This window comes from Molossus molossus, unplaced genomic scaffold (assembly GCF_014108415.1).
Source record: "Molossus molossus isolate mMolMol1 unplaced genomic scaffold, mMolMol1.p scaffold_m16_p_2, whole genome shotgun sequence".
In the NCBI taxonomy this organism is placed as follows: Eukaryota; Metazoa; Chordata; class Mammalia; order Chiroptera; family Molossidae; genus Molossus; species Molossus molossus.
The window spans coordinates 55,139,971-55,157,424 of record NW_023425355.1 but is presented as its reverse complement, the minus strand read 5'-3'; the positions used below and the strand labels follow the sequence as shown (position 1 = coordinate 55,157,424).

General features: G+C 37.4%; 1 protein-coding gene across 7 annotated transcripts in view; it reads right to left on the bottom strand.

The window, feature by feature from the left end:
* STAG2 (stromal antigen 2) overlaps positions 1–17,454 on the bottom strand; it is a 150,394-nt gene that overhangs the window by 89,467 nt on the left and 43,473 nt on the right. The window contains exons 2-3 of one of the 7 annotated variants that reach the window (XM_036270838.1): positions 15,951–16,008; positions 8,456–8,464 (exon numbers count right to left, since the gene is read on the bottom strand). The exons of 3 other annotated variants lie outside the window; for them this stretch is intronic. The gene's annotated coding sequence lies outside the window, so the exon portion shown is untranslated. Of the gene's footprint in view, positions 1–8,027; positions 8,125–8,455; positions 8,465–15,950; positions 16,009–17,454 lie in introns of those variants that run through there. 3 more of the 7 variants (XM_036270840.1, XM_036270839.1, XM_036270845.1) reach the window with 3 other exon arrangements.

The window sequence follows — 17,454 nt, the reverse complement described above, 5'->3', positions numbered from 1 at the left end:
CTTACTTTTTCCACTTCTGTAAAATCTGTTGGGTTTTTCTTTCCATAAAATAACTGTTTCAAAGTTTTCCATTCAAACCAGGTAGTCTCAAAAGAGAGTGCAAAAAAAAAAAAAAATACATGCCCTGGCCAGCGTTGTTCAATGATTAGAGCATGCACCAAAGGGTCATGGGTTAGATTCCTAGTCAAGGACACATATCTGGGTTGCAGTACCTGGGTTGAAGGTTCGATCCCTGGCCCCGGCTGGGGTACACTAACGGAGGCAACCAATCTGTGTCTTTCTCACATTGATATTTCTTTCTCTCTCTCTCTCTCTCTGCCCCCCTCCTTCCCCCCTTCCACTCAATCTAAAAAAAAAACCCAATGGAAAAAATATCCTAGGGTGAGGATTAATAAAAATAAAAAACACAGCCATCACTAAACAAGGTTGCTCAGAATTCACATATTATTCTGGAGTAGAGAAGCATTTAAAATAGCTGGTGTGTTACTCCCCCCCCCCCAAAAAAAAAAATTGTAGAAATAGTCAGCTACTAAAAGCCAGAAAATTCAACAATCACATGCCATCCCCTTAACATTCCTCCCAATAGGGCTATACCCTTCTATCTATAAGGATCAGATCTAGGAAATGTAGATACCCTTCTGAAATGCCACCATCATTATAATACAAACATTTAAAAATAGGAATTATCTAAATATCCATCCAGCCTTAAATTTATAGTACAAAAATGTAATATAATATTTATACACTGAAACTACATATGGCAACTGTGCAGCAATATGGGTAATTTAATATAACAATTCAAAAACAACTTTTACTTTCAGGAAGAGAAGGAACACGCTAGGGCATAGTCTATACAGATATGGATGGCATCACTATACAGTGCCAAAAACCAAAGCCAGATAGAACTGGAAACATCCACCTGTTCTATTTTTAAGTACATGATAGTAGGTGCTCAGCAATCTTTCTCATGTCCTTGTCTACCCACACTACTCAATATTTTCCAAATGTGACTTGAGTCCTACGCACAATTAGGATTACCTGGCCAAACCTATACACTCTGCTTTGCCGCAGTTCTTGATTATGAGTTCTGATTTCTGTAGAAAATCTAGCATGCCACTCATGAACCTCACAACAAATAAGTACTACCAGTTGGACCTTTTTTTCTTTTGGATGGGGAGGAAAATAAGAAAAATTTCTGCCTCACTCCTGCACACCCCACTACTCTATTACCCTGTACTCAGCTTTACCCTGTGCCTGAAGATTAATACCCTGCCTTGTTCTTGCTGCAATGCATCTGCCAACCCCATCCCAGTAACTATAATCCTGCATCTAAATCCTTGCTAAAAAAGGTCCCCCTGTGTCTCTCCAGTTGTACTAATCTTAATGCCACAATACTGTCCTCCTCTCATCTATCATATTGGCACTGGCTGCTGCTAGACACTGGATAGTTATCATGCCTGATGGACAGATACCAGCCATCTAATTCCAAGTCTGCTAATCCCCCAATCTGCCCTAATAAGCTGTAGTTTACCAGACATTATCTGGCCCTAAACCAAGGTAACAGCAAAGCAGATAAAGTACTCGTTTTATTATATACCATCACCTTAAAATCATATCTCAGGCTGCCAAAGTCAACAGCTAAATCATGAGTAAATGTTAAAAGTACTGTCAATGGAATTTATATGCATGATCAATGGACATGGACAACAAAGCTGGGGATAGGGTGGGGAGGGAGGGGGAGGAGGGCGTCAATGGGGAAAAAAGGAGAAACATCTGTAACGTAAATAAATAAACAAACAAACAGTCAATGCTCACTCTTCATCTCACTTATACCTGAATACTACAGTCTGCATTTAGCTTTTTGCACTAATTTAAAATATATATATGCCCCATTGACAAAATTTTATGTTAAGACATCATGAATATAGAGTGGTAATCACAACTGGGTGTAGTGGCTATCAACACTTCAGAGGTGAAACCCAATTAGCTGGTATAAATGAATATCTAGATCTAAAAGTCAAATTTACAAAGAACTGAATTCATATGTTAACGTGTGAAAATGGTATACAGCATGATATGAGCACACACACTTAACACTGGGCACCACTGGTTCTCTGGCACATTTTAAGTAATAACAGATATCAAGGCAGATTTCATAGCAAAGCAAACGAAGGCAGGATAATCCTGCCTGGATTTCAAAGGAAATACAAGTATTTTATTTCACACAGAACTCTCTGATTGATTACATCAAAAACTTTCACAATTATTTATTCAAAGCAGTCGAAAACATCTGAAATATTGAGATTATTAATAATTAATATAAAGATGGAGATACAATTGATATTAATTCAGTTAATAAACAATAAAGCCAAAGTGTAAATTAAATTGCTTTATAGACAATAATGAGAAATTTTAATCTAAAATTTAGAGTCACAGTTACTAAGCACAATTTTTTCATTTTAATATTACCACAAAATACTGTATGCAATATCTTTAATGTTTTTGAACTTTATACTTCTGATTAAATAACCTTACTAAAATATCTAGAATTAGCGTCCACTTGATAAAAACCACTAATCTTTTGCTTACATCCACAGCACACAATTCATAGTCTTGAATAATATTCATATTTAAATTCAGAAATAAAATATGCTTCCACAATGAAGTTTATTAAAACAGTATAGGCACTTCCTATTTCTTATTTCAGATCTAAGAGGTTGGTTCTTCATTTGGTAATTCTACACAATGACAATGACAGGAAAGTCACATATATGTTGTACTCTAAAATTATTTGAATTCTCTCTAATCTTCCCTAAAAATTAAAACATGTAAATTATTTTTAATTAAATCTAAGCCAGTTAAAAACACTACAAAAAACCTACAGACCATTATTTCCAAAGAATATTGATATTAAAACCCTCAACAAACTACTAACAAATTGTTCAAGAACACATTAAAAGTATAATACATGATGACCAAGTGAATTTTATTCCTAGAATGCAAGGTTGGTTCAACATACAAAAAGCAATAATTGTAATGCACTACATTAAGAGAATGACAGACACCACCCTCCCCTTACAAAAATCAATTGTGTGTTCATGGAATGTTACTATATTAAATTAAACCAGCTATTTTCAACCAGTGTGCCAGAAGAATTTTTAAAACATGCAATACCTAACTATTTAGTCAGAGGCACTGACCTCTTTTCTCTTAGACTGCCAAATAAAAAAGTGACAACAACCCGGTTGATGTGGCTCAGTAGATTCAGCATCGTCCCATGGACTGAGAGGTCCGGGTTCAATTCCGGGTCAGGGTACATTACTGGGTTACGGGCTGGATCCCCAGTATGGAGTGTGCATGAGGCAGCCCACTGATGTTTCTCTCTCACATCAATGTTTCTATCTCTCCCTTCCTCTCTAAAAAAAAAAATCAATTAAAATATTTTTTAAATGACAGCAGCCAGCACAATATCCATCAGGTGTGAATGAATCAAAAGTATGCCTTTTTTTTTTGTCCAGCCAATGTGGTTTAGCGGTTGAGCGTCAACCCATGAACCAAGAGGCTGTTGGTTTGATTCCCGGTGGACCCGATCCCCAGTGCGGGGCATGGAGGAGGTGGCCAATTGATGTTCTCTCTCATCAATGTTTCTATCTCTCTCTCCCTCTCACTTCCTCTCTCTCTATAATCAATATAGCAAAAAAAATTATACCTATTGTTTTGTGAGATCAGCAAAAATTATCTTGGCGGTGTGTCACAGAATTTTAATAATCAGCTCATGTGTGCCATGAAATGAAAATGGTTGAAAATCACTGCATTAAACAATGATGCCTAAGGAAAGAGAATCACAGACCAAAAAGAAAAAACAAACAAAAAAAACTCATGATCATCTCAATTGATAAAAAAAAGCATTTGGTGAGATTCAACACCTTTTCATGATAAAAATACTCAATAAACTAGGAACAGAAGGAGAGTATCCCAACATAATAAAGCCACTTATGAAAAGCTCACAGAAACGAGGCAAGTATGCCCACTCTTACCACTTCTCTTCAACACAGTATAGAAAATCCTACCCAAAACAATTAGGCAAGGAAAAGAAATAAAAGGCATTCAAATTAGAAAAGAATAAGTAAAATTATCTATGTTGATGATATACTCTTATATGTAAAACACCCTAAAGATTACACACACACACACACACACACACACACACACACACAACCTGTTAGAATAAATAGTCGACAAAGTTGCAGGATACAAATCAACACACAGTATCAGTTGTGCTTCTATATACAAACAATGAACAATCCAAAAAGTGAATTAAGAAAACAATTTCCATTTACAATAGCAACAGAAGAATAAAATACTTACCCTGAATAAACCTAACCAAAAAGATGGAAGAAAGACTTATACACTGAGTTACAAAAACATTGCTGAGTGAAATTAAAGAAAACACAAATAAATGGAAAGACACCCCATTAATAGTGTATGGATGTCCATAATACCCAAAGCAATCTACAGGTTCAACACAATCCCTATCAAAATCCCAAGAGCACTTTCTCATAGAAAGAGAAAAATTCATCATAAAATTCAAGGGACTCTAAGTAACTAAAACAATTTAGAAAAAAAGGAACAAAATTGGTGGAATCACACTTCCTGGTTTCAAAACATAACAACAAGCTACAGTAATCAAAACCATGTAGTTCTGGCATACAGACGGACATACAGACCAATAGAATGCAACAGAAAGGCCAGAAATAAACCCTGGTATACATATTTAAATAATGTTTTTAAAAGGTGCAAAGACCACTCAATGAAAAAAAGGAGTCTCTTCAACAAATGGTGCTAGGAAAACTGTATATCCACATGCAAAAGAATAAAATGTGCCATTTTATTATCCCATACCATTCAAAATGGATTAAAAATCTAAATGTAAGAACTAAAACTATAAAGCTCCTAAGGTGGGGGAAAAATGGGAGAAGTTTCATAACAATGAACTTGGGGCAATGATCTTAGATGTAACACCAAAAGAACAGGGTAACAAAAGGAAAAATAAACTAACAGGCCTACATTGAAACTTTTACACATTACAGGACACAATCAACAGAGTGAAAAGGCAACCTACAAAATGGGAGAAAATATGTGCAAACCATATACTTGGATAGGAAGTTAATATCCAGAGTATATAAAGAATTCCTACAACTCAACAACAAAAAAATCAAATAATCCAAATAAAAAACGGGCAAAGGACTTGGATCAAAACCACACACAATTCCACACCCTTTGGAGTGGCTAGAATCAAAGAGACACACAATAAAAAGTGTCTGCAAGGATGTGGAAACATTTAACATCTATGCACCGTCAGTAGGACTGTAAAGCTGTGCAACTACTATGTAAAACATCACGGAGGTACCTCAGAAATGTTTAAATAAAACTGCCATTTGACCCAGCAATCCCCACTTCCAGGTACATATGCAAAACAGTTGAAAACTGGGTCTCAAAGAGATAGGTGCACATCCATATTCATAGCAGCACTATTTATAATAGCCAAGAGGTAGAAGCAGACCACATGCCCATCAACAACAAAATAAAGAAAATGTGGTATATACAATGGAATATTATTCATCCTTAAGAAGGAAGGAAATCTTATTACATGGCACAATATGGATGAACCTTTGGGGCATTATAACAGATCAGGGGTGGGGAACGTCTGGCCCACGGTCAAGGCAACAACAAGGCGGGACCCGAAATTCAATAAATCTAGGAACTTTATTCATACCAACATAAATTTATAGTAAGTGAATCATAATAATAACGTAAATTTTAAGGGACAAGCAAGGAACATCCATTACAGGATAGACAGGACACATACAAGGACATGACGGGACAGACATGTATGCTTCCCACCGGCTGCCCATGGCCTGTCTGCCTGTACTGCAGCAACTCAGAGGACAGTCAGTGCCAGGCATGCTGAGAGTGTACATGATGTGAAAGTATTAACATACTGTGGCGCAACCATGGAGATTTGGTGACAATGAGACGAGATGTGATGAGATGATTCCTTGAGACAATGATGACCTTGCCTCCAATGATTGACAACAATGTTGTCGACTTCTGTGTGAACACAGAGGATAACTCCAATCCAACCCTTTATCTACACATTCACGATCAACAAGCCTCACAAAAACTGGATCTCAGATAAAGATTCAGGAAATTACAGTACACAGAAAAGACCCCAAGAATTGATGATATGAATGTTGGATATGTTCCAAATCCAAGATGCAGGATTAGAAAAGCAATCAAAGTAAAATAATCATGTTGCTGGAGACACACACACACACTGGATAGTTATTAAAACTTAAGTGGTATGACATTCTACAAATGGCGACTACAACGAAAAGAAGAAAAGTTGATGCAGAATATCGATCTTTCCAAAAGAAATGAACAAATGATTTTTTTTGTTTTTTGGTTGAAGTCAAAGGCAAATCTGTGTGCCTACTTTGTGGCGACGCACTAGCAGTCATGAAAAAAGCCAACGTGGAGTGTAATTACAGTTAAAACGATGCTCAACTCAATGAATTGCAAGGTAAAATGCGTCTGGATAAAATGAATGTTCTTAAGCAGAGTTTGGAATCACAACAAGTCACTTTCACTAGGCCTCATTGTGACAGCAACAATGTTATTCAGACAAGTTATATAGTGAGTAAGCTAACAGCAAAGAAACTAAGGCCTCATGTCGAGGGAGAGTTTGTGAAAAGAGTGCATGGTGGCTGTTTGAGGAGCTGTTAGCACCAGATTGTTTCACAGTGTTAGTTTGTCTGGGAGAGCCGTCTCAGATTGGATTACTGACTTATCACAAAATATTGAAAAAACACTGAAGGATTCTGCAGAAGATTTCCAATTTTTCTCTCTGGCTTATGACGAGAGAACAAACCTAACAAACAGGCCCAACTGGCCATTACTGTTGATGGGATAACTGCAAAGTTTGGCACACAAGAGGAACTGCTGTCACCGGAAGCCATGCATCCACTACAAAAGGTGAGGATTTGTTTGAGAGACTTGTTTTATCAATGAAAAAAACTTGAGCTAACATTTGAAAAGTTAAGTGGCCTAACTACAGGTGGAGTTCCAGCCATAGCTAATTGCATTTCTCAAGAAAGAACTAAATCATCTCAGTCTTGATCCAAGTGATTTCATTATATGCAACTGCATCATACACCAAAAAAGAATCTGTGCACGTTTATTGCGGCTCAACAATGTGATGTCAACAGTAGGGTCGTGAATAAATTTTGTCAAAAGCAGAGGGTTTAACAGCTGCCAGTTTAAGGAGTTACTGAATGATCTTGACTCTGAGTATTGTGATCTTGTTTATCATTGTGAAGTGCAGTAGCTCAGGCGCAGAAACATGCTCATGAGATTTTAGGAATTGCGAGATGAAGTCAAACAGTTCATGGAGATGAACGGAAAACCTGTCAGGGAACTCAATAATAGCAAGTGGCTGTGCAATTCAGCATTCATGGGGACATTACCAAGTACCTCTCAGAGCTGAATGTCAAGCTGCAGGGCCCCAACCAGCTTCTCAACTCCCTGCTTTCAAAGTGAAATCATCTGAAGCTAAATTAAGGCTGTGGAAAGTGCAACTTGAAAGGAATAACATGATGCATTTCCCCACTACGGAAGGACAAAGGCCTTCTACAGCACTGGAATATGCTGATGAATGTACAAAACTAATTGAGGCATTTAATGAAAGACTGAAGGATATGAAAAGTAAACAAATAGAATTGAACATCTTTGCTACACCGTTCAATGTGTAACCCCCTGATGAGCCTGATAACCTACAACAAAAAAATCATTCAGCTGCAAAGCGATGATGATGATCTGAAAGCTAGGTACAACAACCTTCCACTGCATGAGTTCTATAAACGTTACATAAGCAATGATGAATTTCCCACTTTGAGAAGACATACATAGAAATACGCATCTGTGTTCGGAACAACTTAGTGCTATGAGCAGTTCTTTTCAAAACTTACTATCAAAAAGAGTCGAGTGCCCTCCAGACTGACCATCACAAACCTGGAAAAGCAGTCGTGAGTAGCAACATCATCAGTACCAGCTAACACCACACGCCTAAACAAAGAAAAGCAGTTACAGCCATCCTGTAAGGAGTGAATTAATTAAATGTTTGACCAAATATAGCAGGCTAATTTTTAAGTTGATAATTCTGTATGGCCTGTGAAAAATGTTATGAATATCCAAATGGCCCTCAGTAGAAAAAAGGTGCCCCAACCCTGTAATAAATGAAATAAGCCCGTCAGTTACAAAAACACAAATGCAAGGGTAGGCAAAAGTAGGTTTACAGTTCATTATGATTATTACAATACTTTTATTTGCTATGTTTTGTGTATTCACAATTATTCACCTACTTTTGACCATCCCTGTGCTATATGATTCTACTTACATGAGATATCTAAAGTAGTAGTCCAATTCATAGAAACAGCAAGTAGAATGGTGATTACCAGGAGTGATGGAAAGAAAAAGGGAGAGTTATTGTTTAATGGGTATAGAGTTTAAGATTTGAAACAAAACGTTCCAGAAATCTTTTTCACAAAAATGTCAATTTATTTAACAGTGTTGAACTACCCAATTAAAAATGATTCAAATAGCAAATGTTATTTGGTGGGGGTTAACACAAAAAATTAAATTTAAAACCCCTTGTATCAAACAAGCTTTCCTCATGACACACAGTCACAAGATTTCACCAATCACCAATCAATGGAGAACACCTTTCTACTGAAAAAGGATGCTATACACCATAACTAGATATATTTTGAAATGTGAATCTATAAATTAAGACACGGAAAATTGGAATCTACACTCAGAATAACTTTATGTTGATGAACAGATTTTTTTTTTTTTGTCTCCTATTTAAAATGTTGAAAATGGGAGGAAAAATGGCTTCAGAGTGAATGATAGCTACAGAGACCATCTCCCAGGACCAAACTGGAATGACAGGTAGAATAAAGACAAATCATCAGAAAAAAGCAAAGGAAAAGTAGCTAAAGAGAACCCATATATCTAGGGACAGAAAGAGGATGCCAAAAAGCCTGGTAGGAACGGCAAAGATGCAAGAAGGTGGGCTGGGAGCCCATGGACAGCAGCTGAGGGCTGTTTTAGCTGAGTGGTTCCCACTGAGAAAGAGGTGGGTTTTAAAAAGCACTAAATCAGCGACAGCCAATCACCTTGGGCTCTGGCAAAGGGAGGGCAGAATGGATGGGAAGTGTGTGGAGAGAGTTGAGGGCTCCTGGTTCAGAAGAGAGCTAGAAAGGAGGACACTGGGAGTTTTGTGCTGAATAACTGCTTCATAGAACAGTAGCCATCTTACTCCAAGAGCCCCTTCCCAGAGCCCATGGGCAAAGCAATGGCCCTTCCTTCAGGAATTCAACACCACAAGGACAGGCCAGAGAAATGCAAATTGAGGCTCATTAACATATAGAGTCTGGCAGCAAGCAAGTGCCCCACATGCTGGAAACCTATTGTACCTCAGGAATTTTTCATTCAGCTGTGGGTTCCACATCAAGGTCTATCAAGAAACTGAGAATAGCCTCCAAGCAAAAGTTACAGGATAACTAAACCTTTCCGAGTCCTGCGAATCTACCCAGGAAAGAAGACTTCACAGTGGTGTATAACATGAGTCCTCCCACACTCATCCAAACCCAGTAGAGGGAGCCACAACCAGCAGAACACCCACAGGGAAAATTTGGCAGGCTCCAAAACCCACTGAGACAGCCAAAATGGTTAAACAAAGAAACAAATTCCAAATGAAAGAACAAGAGAATTGTACATGAGAAGTGATAAATAAAAAGAATTAAGCAAGATATCAGAGGTAGAGTTCAGAGTAATAATTATGAGGAAGCTCAATAATGTGAGTAAAAAGCTCAACAGAATAAGAAAAGATACAGAAATATTGAAAACCAACCAATTGGAAATGAAGAAAGGCATAGCAAAAAGAAAGAACATAATGGAAAAAATAACCAGTGGAGTAGAGGAAGCTGAGAATCAGATCAGTGAATTAGAAGACAGGGTAGAAAAAAAAAATCACCAAATTAGAGAACCAAAAAGAAAAAACAATGAAAAAACAGGAAGACAGCATATGAGAACCGTGGGACAACATGAAACGTAACAACACCTGCATCATAGGAATGCCAGAAAAAGAAGAAAATGAGCAAGGGTTAGAGACTATATTTGAAGAAACAATGACAGAAAACTTCCGTAGCTTGGTGAAGGAAAAAGGCATACAAGTTCAAGAAGCACAGAGAGCTCCAAGTAAGAAGAACCCAGAGTCCCACGGCAAGAAACATCATAATTAAAATGCCAAAAATTAAAGACTAGTCCTAAAGGCAGCAAGAGATGAGCAACAGGTTACCTACAAAGGAACCCCCATAAAGCTATCAGCTGACTTCTAAACAGAAACACTACAGGCCAAAAGGGAATAACATGAAGTAATTGAGGCAATGAAAAACAAGGATCTGAATGCAAGACTACTCCTCTATCCGGCAAGGAAATAATTCAAAATGGAAGGTGAAATAAAGAGCCTCTCTGACCAAAAAGAAAAAGGGTAAATGAATCTATTAGCACCAAACCAGCACTGCAAGAAATGTTAAAAGGACTGCTGTAATTCGTAGAATAGAAAAATATATCAACCATAAACAAAAATGGCAATAAAGAAGTACATATCAATAATAACCTTAAATGTAAATTGACTAAATGCTCTGATCAAATGACACAGAGTAGCTAAATGTGTAAGAAAGCATGACTCAAATATATGACATTTACAAGAGACCCACCTCACACAAAACACTAACATAGGTTGAAAGTGAAGAGATGGAAAAAAAATTTCCAAAAAACTAGAAAGAAAGAAAATGCTGAGGTAGCAATACTCATTACCAATAAAATAGACTTCAAAATGAAGGCCATAACTAGAGACAAAGTAGGCCACTACATAATATTGAAAGGATCTATCTAACAAGAGTATATAACCTTGGTGAACATATATGCACCCAACATAGGAGCATCAAAATACATTAAAAATCTTCTGGAGGACTTCAAAAGAGAAATCAACAGCAATACAATCATAGCAGGGGACTTCAACCCCCTGCTGACATCACTGCAATATCCCCTACACAAAAACTTAACAAGGAAAGAGAAACTCTAAATGATGCACTAGATCAAATGGATTTAATAGATATCTACAGAGAATTACACTCCCAAACTGCAGAATTCACATTCTTCTCAAGTGCACATGGGACATTCTCAAAGATAGACCACATGTTAGGACACTAAGTCTCTACAAATTGAAGAAGACTGAAATCATATCAAACACCTTCTCAGATCACAAAGGCACAAAGCTAGAAATCAGTTACAACAAAAACATTCAAACACGTGGAGGCTAAATAGTATGTTATTGAACAATGAATGGGTTACCAAGGAGATCAAGGAAATTAAAAACTTCCTAGAAACCAATAAAAACAAACACACAACAAAACAAAATCTATGGGACCCACTGAAAGCAGTCCTGGGAGGAAGTTCATAGCACTACAGGCGTACCTCAGGAAACAAGAAAAATGTCTAATTGACTATCTAACCTTACAACTTAAAGAACTAGAAAGCAAACAAAAAGAAAAACCCAGAGCAACTAGAAGGAAAGAAATTAAGTAAATATCAGAGCAGAAATAAATAACATAGAGACTGAAAAAACAGACCAATAACAACTAAGGGAACTTAAGATGTAATCAAGAAACTCCCAGCAAACAAAAGCCCAGGCCCGGACGCTTTAAGGTGAAGTTTTACCGAACATTCAAAGAACTAACACATATTCTTCTCAAATTATTCCAAAAAATCCAAGAAAAAGGAAGACTTCCAAACTCGTGTTATGAGGCCAGCATAATTCTAATTCCAAAAGTAGATAAAGACACTACGAAGAAAGAAAACTACAGGCCAATATCCCTAATGAATATAGATGCCAAAATTCTTAACAAAATATTAGCAAATCAGATCCAGCAACATATATTAAAAAATTATTCACCATGACCAAGTGAAATTCATCCCAGGGACGCAAGGCTGGTACAATATTCACAAATCAATAAATGTAATACACCACATTAACAAAATAAAACATTAGAATCATATGCAGCATATCAATGGATGCTAAAAAAGCGTATGACACAATCCAGCACCCATTTAGGATAAAAGTGCTGAGCAATGTCAGGAAAGAGGGACCATGTCTCAACATAGTAAAGGCCATATATGAAAAACCTACAGCCAACATCATACACAAGGGACAAAAACTAAAAGCATTTCCCTTCAGAACAAGAACAAGAGAGAGATGCTCATTTTCACCACTCTTATTTAATGTAGTTCTAGAAGTCAGCCACGCAAACAGACCTGAAGAAAAAATAAAAGGGACCCAAAATGAAAAGGAGGAAGTGAAACTGTCTTTATTTGCAGATGACATGATATTGCACACAGAAAACCTTAAATACTCCATCAAAAATATACTAGAACTAATAAATGAATTTAGCAACGTAGCAGGATACAAAATTACTATCAAGAAATCGACAGTAGTCTTTTCTTTTTAAATAATTTTTCTTTATTAATTTTTAGAAATGGAGAGGGAGAGATAGAAAAATCAGTGAGAGAAAATATCAACTGGCCACTTCCTGCATGCCCCCCACTGGGTATTGGACCCACAACCTGTGTATGTACCCTGACCGGAAACTGAACCAGTAACTTCTTGGTGCATGGGTCAACAATCAACCACTGAGCCACATGGGCCTGGCTCAACGGCATTCTTATACACCAATAATGAACTCACAGCCTTGGCCGGTTTGGCCCAGTAGTTGGAGCATAGGCCTGCGGACCAGAAAGTCCTGGGTTCGGTTTCCGCTAGGGGTACATACCAAAAAAAAAAAAAAAGAATAATAATAATGAACTCACAGAAAAATAAATAAATTTAAAAAATCCCATTTACCACTGCAGCAAAAACACAAAAATACCTAGTAGCAGGATACAAAATTAACATCAAGAAATCAACGACATTCTTATACACCAAAGATGAACTCACAGAAAGAGACACTAAATAAAACAATCCCCTTTACCATCGTGGCAAAAAAATTAAGATACCTAGAAATAAACTTCACCAAAGAAGTAAAGAACCTCCTCACAGAAAACTATATGTCATTGAAAAAAGAAATAGAGGAAGATATAAAAAGTGGAAACATATACCATGTTCATGGATTGGAAGAATTAACATCATGAAAATGTCCATACTACCCAAAGCAATCTATAGATTCAATACAATCCCCATCAAAACACCAACGACGTATTTCACAGAACTAGAACAAATACTCCAAAAGTTTATATGGAACCAAAAAAGATCCCAAATAGCCACAGTAATCTTGAAAAAGAAGGAAAAAGTAGGTGGGAATCACAGTACCAGATATCAGGGTATACTACAAAATAGCCTGGTACTGGCACAAGAACAGGCACATAGATAAATGGAACAGAATAGAGAACCCAGAAATTGACCCCAAGACAATATGCTCAATTAATATTTGACAAAGGTGGCAAGAGCATACACTGGAATCAAGACAGCCTCTTCAATAAATGGTGTTGGGAAAATTGGACAGCTTACATACAAAAAAATGAAGCTAGACCACCAACTTACACCATACACAAGAATAAATTCAAAATGGATAAAAGACTTAAATGTGACTCAAAAATCCATGAAAGTCCAAAAAGAAAATATAGGCAACAAAATTTCAGACATCACATGCAGCAGAGTTTTCACTGATACAATGCCTAAGGCAAGACAAACAAAGGGAAAAATGAATACGTGGGACTACATCAAACTACAATTCTGCACAGCAAAAGATACAACCATCAAAATGGAAAGGGAACCCACTACATGGGAGAGCATAATTGTCAACCATACAACAGATAATGGATTAATGTCCAAAATCTATAGAGTACTCATACAACTTAACAAAAGGAAGACAAAGAATCCAATTAAAAAATGAACAGAGGACCTAAAGAGACAACTCTCCAAACAGGACATACAAATGGCCAAGAGACATATGAAAAAAAGCTCAATGTCACTAAACCATCAAAGAGATGCAAATTAAAACAACTATGAAGTATCACCTCACACCTGTCAAAATGGCTGCCATCAACAAGTCATCACACAACAAGTGCTGGCCAGGTTGTGGAGAAAAGGGGACTCTAGTACACTTCTGGTGGGAATGCAGACTGGTGCAGCCACTATGGAAAACAATATGGTGTTTCCTCAAAAAATATCCAAGATTGATCTGCCATTTGACCCTGTGATTCCACCTATAGGAATATATCCTAACTAAGAAGCCTGAAACACCAATCAGAAAGAATAGATGTACCCCTATATCATAGCAGGGCTATTCACAATAGCTAATAACTAGAAACAATCCAAATGTCCATCAGTAAATCAGTGGACAAAAACGCTGTGGTACATTTACACAATGGAATACTATGCAGCTTTAAAAAAAAAGGATCTCTTACCCTTTGAGACAACATAGAGGGACCTGGAGAGTATTATGCTAAGAGAAATAAGACAAAATAGAGAAGGACAAATATCACATGATCTCATTTATTTGTGAAATATAACGAACATAATAAGCTGATGAACAGAATAGATCCAGAGACACAAAAGTGGGGTATAGACTGACAAATCTCAGAAGAGGGGAGTGGGGGAAGGGAAGAGAAAAACCAAAGAACCTATATGCATACCCAATGAACATAGACAACAATGTCGGTAGTGGGGGTGGGGGGGTTCGGGAGGAAAGTGTCAATAGGGGAAAATGGAGAAACATCTGTAACAAAAATAAATTAATTTAGCCCTGCCTGGTTTTGCTCAGTGGTTAGAGCATCGGCCTGCGGCCCAGACAGACCTGGGTTCGGTTCCCACTAAGGGCACGTACCTTGATTGCAGTTTGCCCCCGCCCTGGTTGGGTCGTGCAGGTGGCAGCCACTGGATGTGTCCCTTTCACATTGATGTTTTTCTTTCTCCCTCTCCCTCCCTGCCTCTCTCTCTCCCCCTCCCACTCTATCTGAACAAAAAATGGAAAGAATGTCCTCAGGGGATGATAAAAAAAAATAAGTAAATAAATACAAATAATTGAGCTAAAAATAAATAAATAAAAAGTAAATTAAAAAAATAAAAATAAATAAAAATAAAATGTTGAAAATGAACCAAAACTTATGTAACTTATGGCAAAGGATCCAAAGAGATATACAGCTCCCCTCCCCCCCCAAAAAAACATGGAAACATTTGAACAATGAAGCTAATCCCAGCTACTTTTTTTTACATTTTTTTTCTTTATTGATTTTAGAGAGGGAGAGGGAGAGGTAGAGTGGGATAGAAACATCAATGAGAGAGAGTATCGACAGGCCATCTCCTGCATCCCCCACACTGGGGATCGGGCCCACAACCTGGGTATGTGCCCTGACCGGGAATTAAACTGACGACCTCTTGTTTTTTTTTCCTCACCCAAGGACATTTTTACATTTCTCTTCAGATAGAGCAGGAGGGAAAGAGGGGGAAAAGATAGAAACATTGATGTCAGAGAGACACATGGACTGGTTGCCAGCCACACAACCCCAGCAGGGGCCGGGGACAAACTGCAACCTAGGTATGTGCACTTAGCAGGAACCAAACCCAGGACTCTCTGGTCCACAGGCCGATGCTCTAATCGCTGAGCCAAACTGGCCAGGGCAAATTGGCGACCTCTTAGTGCATGGGTTGATGTTCAACCACTAAGCTACACAGGCCAGGCTCCCAGCTACATTTTTTAAGTTCACCACAGGTCCTCATCAGAGGGTATTAAAACTATCACCAAAACACACTTAATAAATGTTCAACATACCTCTGCCTTGTTCAAGATTTGATGGTAGGTCTCACAGTTATCCACAAACAGCACAAAACTGAAAGCCAGAAAAAAAGAACACGAACCTCCTAGCACCAATTCAGGCAAGCTGCAGTAAAGGGCTAGGAATGCTAGCATGGCATCATGTGATGATACTAAGAATTAGGAGTTACTGATCCCTCAAATGCAGCATGTGAGTCCATTAAACTTGGGGAAGAGAGCTTATTATTAGCATACATAATAAAGATAATCTACTAAGAGATCACTAAAATATTATAGATATTACGAGGGGCCTCCACATTTCTCTCTGTATCCAACTCCATTTTAGGTGCTTTTATATACCCACAAGTGTATTTCATCCACTTTCATATGCCATCCAATGGTGAAAAAAGGAGACAACAGACAACTCTCAGTCTTAGCTCCAAGATGACAGGAATTTTTAAAACTTTTCTAGAGCATCCAGCTGGTGTGTCTCAGTGCTTGAGCATAGACTCATGCACCAAGAGTTCGCTGGTTCGAGTCCCAGTCAGAATACATGCCTAGGCTGTATCCCCAGTGGGGGGCATGCAGGAGGCGGCCAATCAATGTTCTTTCTCATCAATGTTTCTATCTCTCTCTCCCTCTCACTTCGTCTCTCTCTAAAAAAAATTAATAATGAAAAATAAACTTTCCTAGAGCACCGAGACCAAAAGACTACCTTTCTTGTAAACCACAATAAATATATTACTGCATCCTGCAAAACATCCTCAAAAGGATTATCTAAATGCTAAGAAGGGAGATGAACTAATGATTCAGCAAACATTTAATATTAATTAAAGCCAATAAAGGTTGGGGCAAAAGGTTTACAGCTGTTCATATGGAAAATAATACAATAATTAATAAATAATAATACAAGAATAAACTGTTTTGCATACTCACAACTAATGTTTATATGTGTAATGTATAAGTAAACTGAAGAAAACTTGAAACTACTATCTTAAATTTATAGTTACTGCAACTTTGCTTATAAGACATAATTTGTTGTACCAATGATTTATCTGCCAAGCCTTTGGTTTAGAAAGAAACTTCTCAATTAAAATATTCTGTAGAAAACCATTTGTTGTAATGATCCACCTCACAAAAAAGGTTCCTGCCAAATAATGTAGCAAAACCTAAGGACATGTATAAGGAGATTCTTCATATGCAAGTTATCTCCCATCTTATTCTATGATTACTTTGGCAAAAATGCTCTTTTCATCAAGAAAAACAATATCGCTCTACCATCAGCAATTTTGCTTAGTATTCCCAATTAATAAATTCCAAACAAAAAAGGGAAAGTTTTTCTTCTCCAACTGCTTCTTGTAAATTATTCTGCTAATGTTTGCCAATTATCTCACTCATATCGTTTTACTTCAGTATGTGCTCCTCAACCCCTCATCCATTGCTTTGCCTAGCAATACAAACTTACTGGGTATTCAATGGTATTTCACCTGTCGATAGTTACAGAGCAGCAAGCAGAGTTTCT